At 43.0% G+C, this 10,212-nt stretch overlaps 1 protein-coding gene across 1 annotated transcript in view; it reads left to right on the top strand.

The window, feature by feature from the left end:
* Nucleotides 1-1,926: 1,926 nt before the first annotated feature.
* Nucleotides 1,927-10,212, top strand: part of dym (dymeclin) — a 446,122-nt gene continuing 437,836 nt past the window's right edge. The window contains exon 1 of the mRNA XM_048598245.1: nt 1,927-2,047. The gene's annotated coding sequence lies outside the window, so the exon portion shown is untranslated. The remainder of the gene's footprint in view (nt 2,048-10,212) is intronic.

The raw sequence follows: 10,212 nt of genomic DNA, 5'->3' as shown, positions 1-10,212 counted from the left end.
CCACATAGCCTGCCACTATACACCCCCTGTTGTTAGACACTAACAGTCCCCATTAACAACTATTCACCCTCCCAGCCTGATCGTTAGCAACTCTTTTGTCTGTCCAACTGTCTTTCTCTCTCTTCGGGCTCTATCTTATCGTTTACTCCCTACCCCACCGACCTCCCTATTTTCTGCACATAAACTGACGTTTTCCCAGCCACCATCAGTTCTGAGGAAGAGTCACTGGACCCGAAACGTTAACTCTGTTTTCTCCTCCACAGATACTGCCAGACCTGCTGAGCTTTTCCAGCAACTTTGTTTTGTGGTTGGTATTACTTCCGGTTCTGTTTTTCAATGGTTCAATGTGTTTGTTGACGGATTTCGGTTGGAATGCCAGGCTTCCAGGAATTCCCTGGCATGTCTCTGTTTGGCTTGTGCTTTTGTGGATGTGTTGTCCCAGTCAAATTCATGTCCTCCTTTATCCATGTGCATTGAGACCAGTGAGAATTGGTCAAGTATCTTGGTGGCTACTTGGTGTTCATGTATCCTTATTGTTGTTTCGTTCCAGTTTGGCCTATGTAATGTTTCTCATAATCCCTGCATGGTATTTTGTATATTACAATCCACCATTATGTCCACGACAGACCACAACAAGAAGGCACAGCAAGGCCAGACACACTAGTCACCCTACCGTACATCAGAGACATTTCAGAGATGACCAAAAAACTACACAGACCCCTAGGTAGTAGGAACTGCAGATGCTGGAGAATCTGAGATAACAAGGTGTACAGCTGGATGAACACAGCAGGCCAAGTAGCATCATAGGAGCAGGAAGGCTGACGTTTCGGGCCTAGACCCTTCATCAGAAATGAGGGAGGGGAAGGGGGTTCTGAAATAGATAGGGAAAGAGGGGGAGGCGGATAGAAGATGGATAGAGAAGATAGGTGGAGAGGAAACAGACAGGTCAAAGAGGTGGGGATGGAGCCAGTAAAGGTGAGTGTAGGTGGGGAGGTAGGGAGGTAGGGAGGAGATGTCTGTTTCCTCTCCACCTATCTTCTCCTCTATCCGCCTCCCCCTCTCTCCCTATTTATTTCAGAACCCCCTTCCCTTCCCTTCCCTTCCCCCATTTCTGAAGAAGGGTCTAGGCCCGAAACATCAGCCTTCCTGCTCCTACGATGCTGCTTGGCCTGCTGTGTTCATCCAGCTCTACACCTTGTTATCACAGACCCCTAGGTATCAGGGTAGCCCACAAAGTAACAACCACTCTGCAGCAGCTACTGACAAATGTAAAGGACCCTATTTCCACAACCAATAAAACTAATGTAATATACAAAATATTCTGCAAGTCTGCAACCTGAGCTACAAATCTTCTCAAAAACTTTAAACACTTCAAAAGTATTTAAATGGAACATTAAATGTTGGAAATGTTCAAGAGGTGAGGCAGCATCAATGGAGAGAGAAAAGCAGTTAACATTTCTCTCTTCATTGATGCAACCTAACTTGCTGAGTGTTTCCTTATAAGACAGCCCCCTCATCCCAGGAATGCGAACAGTTCAATTTCTAGTCTTTAGCATCAGCAGTGTCTTCCTGTTGCTGCAGTCCTGCTTTGATGGCAAAAAAAACACTGTGCTCGTGAAAGGGGTCATATAAACGAACGCAAGTTTCAGTTACCTCAGTACAGCAACATAAAGAAGGAAGCGGGTAGAGGGTAGAAACTAAAAGCTGCAAAAGGAATCAGAGATAGTAGGAACTGCAGATGCTGGAGAATCCGAGACAACAAGGTGCAAGGCTGGATGAACACAGCAGGCCAAGCAGCATCATAGGAGCAGAGAGGCTGCAAAAGGAAGCCCAGCCGTTGAAGGAAAACTACAACTCCCAGAATGCATAGCGTCTCTCACACCCAAAACGGAGGCATGCGCATGCTCTGCGACTTTGAGATGGTGATGCGGGTGGTGTGACGTGGATGGTCAGTGTGGGTGGGCGGTTGATGCAGTGCGCGAGCGGTCGGTGTTTGTCTGTTGGGATTGCTCGTGTGGACAGGCCACGGGACGAGGTAGACAAGCAGGCGAGTAAAAACCGTTAAGCCAGCACAGTACGTGTGCTCTTTTTACACTGACCCGAGGCTGGTTTGAGTGTACAGGCACTGAGGTTGTGAGTTCTCTCAACGTAGGCCTCTGTTCAGGAGAACTCAGCAGAGATCGGACGATTTCTATTACCCAGGTCTCTTAAAATGTTGATTGGCGCGGATTAAAGTTGGATGTAATACACTGAGGGTAAGTTATTTAAATAACAACATCAACGTGCATTTTTGGCGTAACCTTAACCTGGAAATGCGTCATAAAGAACACCTCTCCCAAATAAAGCGTTGATATGTAATTTTGGGAACCTAGAGAATATATTAAATTATATGCAGTTTCTCATCTTTTTTGTTTCTTGCGTTGAGTGCAGTACTAAAAACAGCTTTTATTATATAATCTGTCAACTCTTTCCCCGAAGTTGTAGATAAGTAGAATAATTTTTCAGATGAGACACTTCTACTGATTTCATATCTTTTGGAAAACTGATGTAGAACTATATAACTGATGAGAAACAATTGAAGTCAGTGAAGTTATTTACAGTCTGGGCTTATTGACCTTTGAGAATGGTTGGGGAGGTGAGAGAAAAAACTTTCTTCAGAATTATCCTAAAAATCTGTATGTGTTTATCCATTGAATATGCTGATAGATCAGGAAGATTCTCGTTTCGTAGAGTCAGAAATTTTACACCATGGTATGAGGCCCACCTGCCCATTGTGTACACACTAGTTATCAAAGATCTCTCCGTTCTCATTCCATGTTCCAGCACTTGGGTTGTAGCCTATTATGTTATGGCACTTCAAATGCTTATCTAAATACATAAATGTTTTAAGAGTTGCCATCTCTGTCCCTCTTTTTTTAGGTAGTGTGTTCCAGATACCCACCACCCTCTGGGTGGAAAAAAACTTTCCTCAAATTCTTTCTAAACCCTTCTGCGCCTTCCCTTAAAACTACACCCTGTGGTTATTGACCCCTCTCCTAATGGGAAAAAGTTTGTCCGTATTTACCCTCTCTTTGCTCCTCAGCTCTGTACAATTCCATCAGTCCCCCTGCTGCCTTCTCTGCCAGACCCACCCTTTCAAGTCTTTTCACAGCTGCATAGCTGTAGTCCAGGCAACATACCAGTGAATCTCTTCTGTACCTTCAAGTTCATTCACATCCTTCCTATAGTGTGGTGATCAGAACTGCACACAGTACTCCAGCTTGGCTAACTCATGTTATGTACAGCTGCATCATAACTTCCTTGCTCTTGGAGTCAGTGCCTTGACTGATGAAGGCAAGTATCCAATATGCCGCCTTACCCATCTTATCTACCTGTCCTGCTGCCTTCAAGGATATATGAACATACACACAAGGTTCCTCTAAATGGTGGGATTCCAGGCAGAGATAATCAATGTGTACTCCCTTGCCTTGAGTCCTCCCAAAATGCATCACTTCACATTTTTCAGTATTAAATTCCATTTGCCACCCATTGTATTGTTCCACCCATCTGACCAGCACATCTATATCATCTTGTAGTTCAAGGCTTTCCTCCTCACTATTTACTATGCCATCAATTTTCACATCATCTGTTAACTTAGTGATCATGCCTGTTACCTTGATCTGGATCCCTAATGTGCATAATAAACAGCAGGAAACCTGTGGTACACCACTGAACGCAGATTTCTAGTCGCACAAACATCTTTCCACCATCACCCAATGCCACTAAACCAGCTTTGGATCCAATTTACCGATTGCCCTAGATTTGATGAGCTTTTGGCTACTTAACCAGTCTGTCATGAAAGACCATGTCAAAAGGCTTAATGAAGTCCATGTTGACCACAGTAACTGCACAGCACTCACCTGCACACCTACTTGGCTCCTCAAAAATTTCAGTTAAATTTGTTTGACATGATCTCTTGTTGAAAAGTCATGCTGACTATCTTTGATTTATCCTTGGCTCTCCAAGTGAAAATTAATTCTCTCAGACCTTTTTCCAATAGTTTTCCCACCCCTGATGTTAGACTCACTGCTCTGTAGTTTCCTAATTTATCCATTGGTTTCTTCTTGAATAATGGTACCACGTTTGCTGTCCACTGGTATCACTATTATGGCCAGAGAGGATTTAAAATGTCAGAGCCCCTGCAGTTTTATCCCTTGCCTCCCACTGCAGCCTGGGATGCATCTCATCAGGACCTGGGGATTTATCCACTTTCAGGCCTGCTAAAAATGTTCATGCTTCCTTCCTCTCTATGCTAATTTGTTCAAGTATATCATAATCACCCTAGGATTCTTGTGGTGCAGTGATAATGACCCTACCTAATTACCATTAGGCCCAGGTTCAAGATCTGTATACTCTAGAGCTGTGCAATAATATCCCTGACAAATTGGTTAGAAAGTATTGATTGCAGTCACTGTCCCTGACATCTATACCTACATCATTTGTGTCCATAGTTCTGCCAAGTCCAGTATTATCAGTAGGGGGCCTGAATTGGAATTGGTGCTATAGTTTATGGAGGGGAAATTATAATAAAGCTATAAGTTTGAGTTTTGTTCTTGATCACTGTTTAGTCACCCTTGCTCTTTCTCTAGGATGCCAAAGCAGGATTGAGATGAGTTTGATTGATGTTTTCTGTGGTTGAATTGCCTATGGATGCTCAGAGGGTTTACATGAATAGTGTCTGTTAGGATTCTCCTATCATTATTTTTGATGCTACAATAATATTGGAGATGACAAATCATGTTGGTTAGTTAATTGATCTAGAAACATAGAAAATATTAGCAGAAATAGGCTAATTGGCCTTTTGAGCCTATTCTGCTATTCATTATGATCATACCTGATCACCCAACTCAGTAGTGTTCTCAATTTTTTTCCCATGCACTTTGTTCATTAAGTTCCTTAGAGCTAAATAAACAATGTTCAATATTTTGGCCTTGTCTTTCTATGGCAGAGAATTCCACATGCTCACCCCTCTGTGTGAAGAATTTTTTCCTCATTTGAATGCTAATGGACTTTTCCCTGCTTGTCTATCTGCATGATGGAAATTTCTTGAATGTTTGGGGAGATCAGGATTAGAAGTCCGAGCTGCTCGGGGACTAATGAACTGCCAGATTGAGTGCCAGAGTATCCTGATGTCCTATGTCACATGGTGCTTTGATCAAAAAGGCAACAAGTTCACAGTGTCATTGCAAAATCCAGCAGGCAGGTTGTCAGTCATTGTGGGGGATGGAGGGGAATAAATTGGAGAGATGGGGTGAAACAGTGCTTTGAGTTCTACTTTAGGATGTCCGTCACCAAGGAAATGCTAGTCAAAAAGGAGAGATTTTGTCATGGAAGAGCTGGATATGGAACCTATAGTGGAGGAATTTTTGAAAGTAGTGACTTATTTGCTGTGGCCATATCTCCAAGTGGTGATGCTATGCTGCTTGATCTCGTCAAGCATGGAAAGTTGGCATACCTGCAACATCTGTGGGAACATCTTTGTCCACTCTAGAAAAGATACAGTGCCTCAGGATGTGTGATTATGACTCTGTAAACCACAACGATTGAACAATTACTAAGGCATTTCCCTGCTAAGTGTTGTGGGAAAGGTATTTGGTGTTGCACTTATCAGGTTATAGCTCTCGGTTCAGCATACCTATTCTGATTTCCAGTGTAATTTCAAAATTGGGTGATCTACCATGAACGTAATTTCCTCATCTGACAGCTGCAAGAGAAATGCTCTGAACAAAGGACACCGTATTATAGCATTCATCAGTGTCGCCGAGGTATTTGACTTTGTAAGTACAGAAGAGCTATTTCAGCTGGTGATGAAAATTGACTGCCTGCCAAAGCTCCTCAATGTGATCTTCTTCCATGACAACTTGATGAGTAATGACAGCCAAACAGGCAAAATCAGGACCCTTTGAGATCTGAAATGGGCTGTTCTGCCCCTGCCATTGGTATATTCTTCTCTTTTTGAAACTATCCAATGCTTTCAGTTCAACTTTAGAAGGTGCTTACATATTGGAACTTTTGGAAAGCTGTTCAGCTTTGGCCACCTGATAACAATCAACTGACAAGCTTTCTTTTAAGAATTTCTGTCTGCCAGTGAAGCCAACAATCATTCCGTATCAAGGGACATCCTAACTGGCAACTGATTCTTTTATTCTTGTAGAGAGTTTGTTTGACCATCAGCATCACACAGACGAATGTCATGATCGAGATGTTGCCATGCTGCTTTCTATCGGCATTGCAATCTGAACACTGGAATCAACAATGTTAACCCTTCTGTATTTCCCCTCTGGTACCAAATACTCTTTGAAATAGCGAGACCAAAACATGTGACATAGGACCAATGCATATAGAGTCATAGAGCTGTACAGCATGAAAACAGACCCTTCAGTCCAATTTGTCCATGCTGACTGGATATCCTAAATAAATCTAGTCCCATTTGCCAGCATTTGGCCTATATCCCTCTAAACCTTTCCTATTCCTGTACTTATCCAAATGTCTTTTAAATGTTGTAACTGTACCTGCATCCACCACTTCCTCAGGCAGTTCATTTCATGCACTAACCACTCTGTTTAAAAAGAGAAGTTGCCGTAATGTCGTTTTTAAATCTTTCTCCTCTCACCTTAAAAATATGCCCCCTAGTTTTGAACTCTCCCATCTTGGGGAAAAGACCTTTTTCTATTCAGCTCATCTATGCCCTCCACGATTTATAAGGTTCACCTTCTATAAGGTCCACCCTTCAACCTCCTATGTTCCAGTAAAAAAAAAAAAGCCCCAGCCTATCCAACCTTTTATTTTGTAAACCCTCCATTCCTGGCAAAATAATGGTAAATCTTTTCTGATCCCTTTCCAATTTAATAATATCCTTCATATAGCCGGGCGACCAGAACTGCGCACGGTACTCCAGAAGAGCCTCGCTATTGTCCTGCACAACCTCAACATGCCGTCCCAACTCCTATACTCCATTCCTGCAGTGCATCTTGTGGATAGTAGCAGCCGTGTGTACCAAGTGTCACTGGTGGATGGAGTAAATGCTCGTGGCTATGGTACCAGTCAAGTGGGCTGCTTTGTGATAGATGGTGTCAAGCTCCTTGAGTGTTGTTGAAGCTGCAGCCATCCAGGCAAGTGGGCGGAATTCATCACATTTCTGACTTGACCCTTATAAATGGTGGACCAACTTTGGGATGTAAGGAGGCGAGTTGTCTATTGCAGTATTCCTTGCCTCTGACCTACTTTTGTAGTCACTAAATTTGTATCCTGGGTCCGTTGAGCATCTGGCACCCCCCCAGGATGTTGATAATGGAAGATTAATTGATGATAATGTCATTGAATGTCAAGGGCCAGGGTTGGATTGCCTATCTGTCAGTTATTGGAGATGGTCATTGCATAGCATTTGTCTGGCATGAATGTTATTTGCCACTTTTTTCAGCCCAAACCTGGATATTGACCAGTTCTTCTTGTATTTGAGCATGGCTTGCTTCAGTATTTGAGGAATCACAACTAGTGCTGTAAATTGTGCAGTTGTCAGCAAACCTCGCCACTTCTGACCTTATGATGGAGCCAAGGTCATTGATGCAGCTGAAGATGTCTGGGCCTAGAAGAGTACCCTGAGGAACTTCTGCAGAGATTTCCTAAGCTGAGATGATTAACTTCAATTAAACAACCACAACCATCTTCCTATGCCACGTGTGACTCCAACCAGCAGAGAGTTTTCCCCTGAATTTTTTTTTTTTTGGCTAGGGCTCGTTGATGCCACAGTCAGTTAAATGTGTCCTTCATGTCAAGATCTGTCTTTTGCCTTGCCTCAAATTTGCCTTCCTTTAACTTGCATGGTACCCAAAAAGTTAATGAAATCTGTCTAAAATTGCCTTAAATGACTGAGCATTACAGGTCTTTGAGGGAGAAAATTCTTAAAAATACACAATCCTTTTGAGTGAAAAATTTTCTGCTCATCTCAGTCCTAAATGTCTGACTCTATTCTGAGACTCTTAGCCCGGTGCTCTAGATTCCCCAGCCAACTTGTTTCCTGGAGCTTAAAAGTGTAAGTTTACTCAGTTTCTTCTCATTCTCTAATATGCCACATCTAATGAACATTTGTTGTGCTCCCTCTAGGACAACATAGGGGGAGGCTGGACTGTTAGACCAGAGACCCAGATAATGTTCTGGAGACCTGGGTTCAGATCCTACCATGGCAGATGGTGGAATTTGAAGTTAATTAATATCTGGAATTAAGAGTATAATGATGACCGTGAATCCATTGTCGATTGTTGGTTCACTAATGTCCTTTAGGGAAGGAAACTACAATCCTTACCTGGTCTGGCCTACATGTGACTCTAGACTCCTAGCAATGTGGTTGACTCTTAACTGTTCTCTGGGCAATTTGGGTTGGCAATAAATGCTGCATAGCCAGTGATTTCCTCATCCTGTGATTTAAAAAGTATATCCTTTCATTGGCAAGGAGATGAAAACTGAAATGGCACTCTAGATGTGTCCTTATCCTGCCCTGTATAATTGTATTATGACTTCTTTACTCATGTGCTTGTAATAAAAGCTAATGTGCTATTTGCTTTCCTAATTTCTTGCTGTAGCTGTGTTAAAATTCTGTGGTACATATGCAAGGACACCCAACATCCTCTGAATGTACACATTTCCCAGTCTTTTTCCGTCAATAAAACTAATTTAAATTTTTGCTCCAAAATGGGTACCTTCATACTTGGTCACATTTGTATTCCATTTGCAAAGTTCTTGCTCTTGCACCTAGCTTGTCTGTCCTTTGGCAGCTCTTTCATGTCCTTCCCATGGCTTACATTCACACCTTAGTGGTGTCAATGGACTTGAATCTAATCTAGGGCAAACACATCTGTGCTAAGTGTTTGAAGTTCGAGCAGTTTTGGATCAGAATTTGAGTTGCCCGCTGCTTTAGGGAGGAGGAACGTTTTGTGAATTCTTTGTACCATGAGCAGTCATACTTTCCTGTTGCTGGAGCCTAAGAGGTGTGAGGCAGGTAAGGGGACCCAGCGTGCACGAGCCTCAGTCTAATCAGTTGTCCTGCAGCTTTGAGGTTCTTTCAGCTTAGTTGAATAAAAGTGGGTCCTAAAGGATGGATGAGCTAACTGACCATGGCATGACGATACAAGAAGTCATTTGAGTGGGGGTGCAAAAAGTAGTGGTAGTGGTGGACAGTGTAGTAACAGGTATTGGCACTGTTTGCTACAGCAAGGAACTCCAGTCCAGTTGGCAGTGTTGTCTACCTGGTGCCAGGGTTTGGGATGTTGGTTCAGGAGTGCAGAGAAACTTGCAATGGGAAGGGAGCATTCAGTTATTGTGGTCCATGTAGGTGCCATAACATAGGCAGGACAAAAAAAAAATCTGCATAGGTGTTTAATGTTAAATTAAGAAGCAGAACCTCAAAGGTCACTATTACTTGAGCCACATGCAAATTTGCACTGGGCAAATTAATGAATGTGTAGCTCAAACAGTGATCTGGGACATGTGGATTCGTCTTCATGGGATACTCCCAGCAGAACTGGGGAAAGTGAGATCTGTACCATTGGGATGATCTCCACCTGGCCTGAGCTGTGCTGGAGTTGGTATTCTAGTGAGCTGTGTAACCAAGGAAGTAGAAAGAGTTTTGAACTAAAGGGTTTTGGATTGGAGGAGGCCAGATTTTATTAAAATAAGGCAGGATGTGGCCAAAGTAGACTGGAAACAGCCACTTGAAGGTAAATCTACAGCAGAAGAGTGGGAGGCATTCAAAAAGAGAATTGGTGAGATTACATGCCTAATATGTTCCCTTTAAGGCGAAATGTAAGAGAAACAAGGCAAGAGAACACTGGATGCCTAGGAATATTCAGGACTTGAAGAAGGAAAAGAAAGGCTTTAATAGGTACAAAGGGCACAAATCAATGGAGGCCCAGTGGAGTATTAAAAGTCCAGGGGTGATCTTAAGAAAGCAACTATCAGATCAAAAAAAACTTCTTTCAATTCCTCCCACTTCCTACAGACAAAAGGGGTAGCAATGGGTACCCGCATGGGCCCAAGCTACGCCTGCCTCTTTGTAGGTTACGTGGAACAATCCCTCTTCCGTACCTACACCGGCCCTAAACCCCACCTCTTCCTCCGTTACATTGATGACTGTATCGGCGCCGCCTCGTGCTCCCACGAGGAGCTCGAACAGTTCAT

Source organism: Rhincodon typus, chromosome 1 (genome assembly GCF_021869965.1).
Source record: "Rhincodon typus isolate 14 chromosome 1, sRhiTyp1.1, whole genome shotgun sequence".
Taxonomy (NCBI): Eukaryota; Metazoa; Chordata; class Chondrichthyes; order Orectolobiformes; family Rhincodontidae; genus Rhincodon; species Rhincodon typus.
Note: the sequence above shows the minus strand (reverse complement) of the source record. Positions and strands in the feature narration are given on the sequence as shown.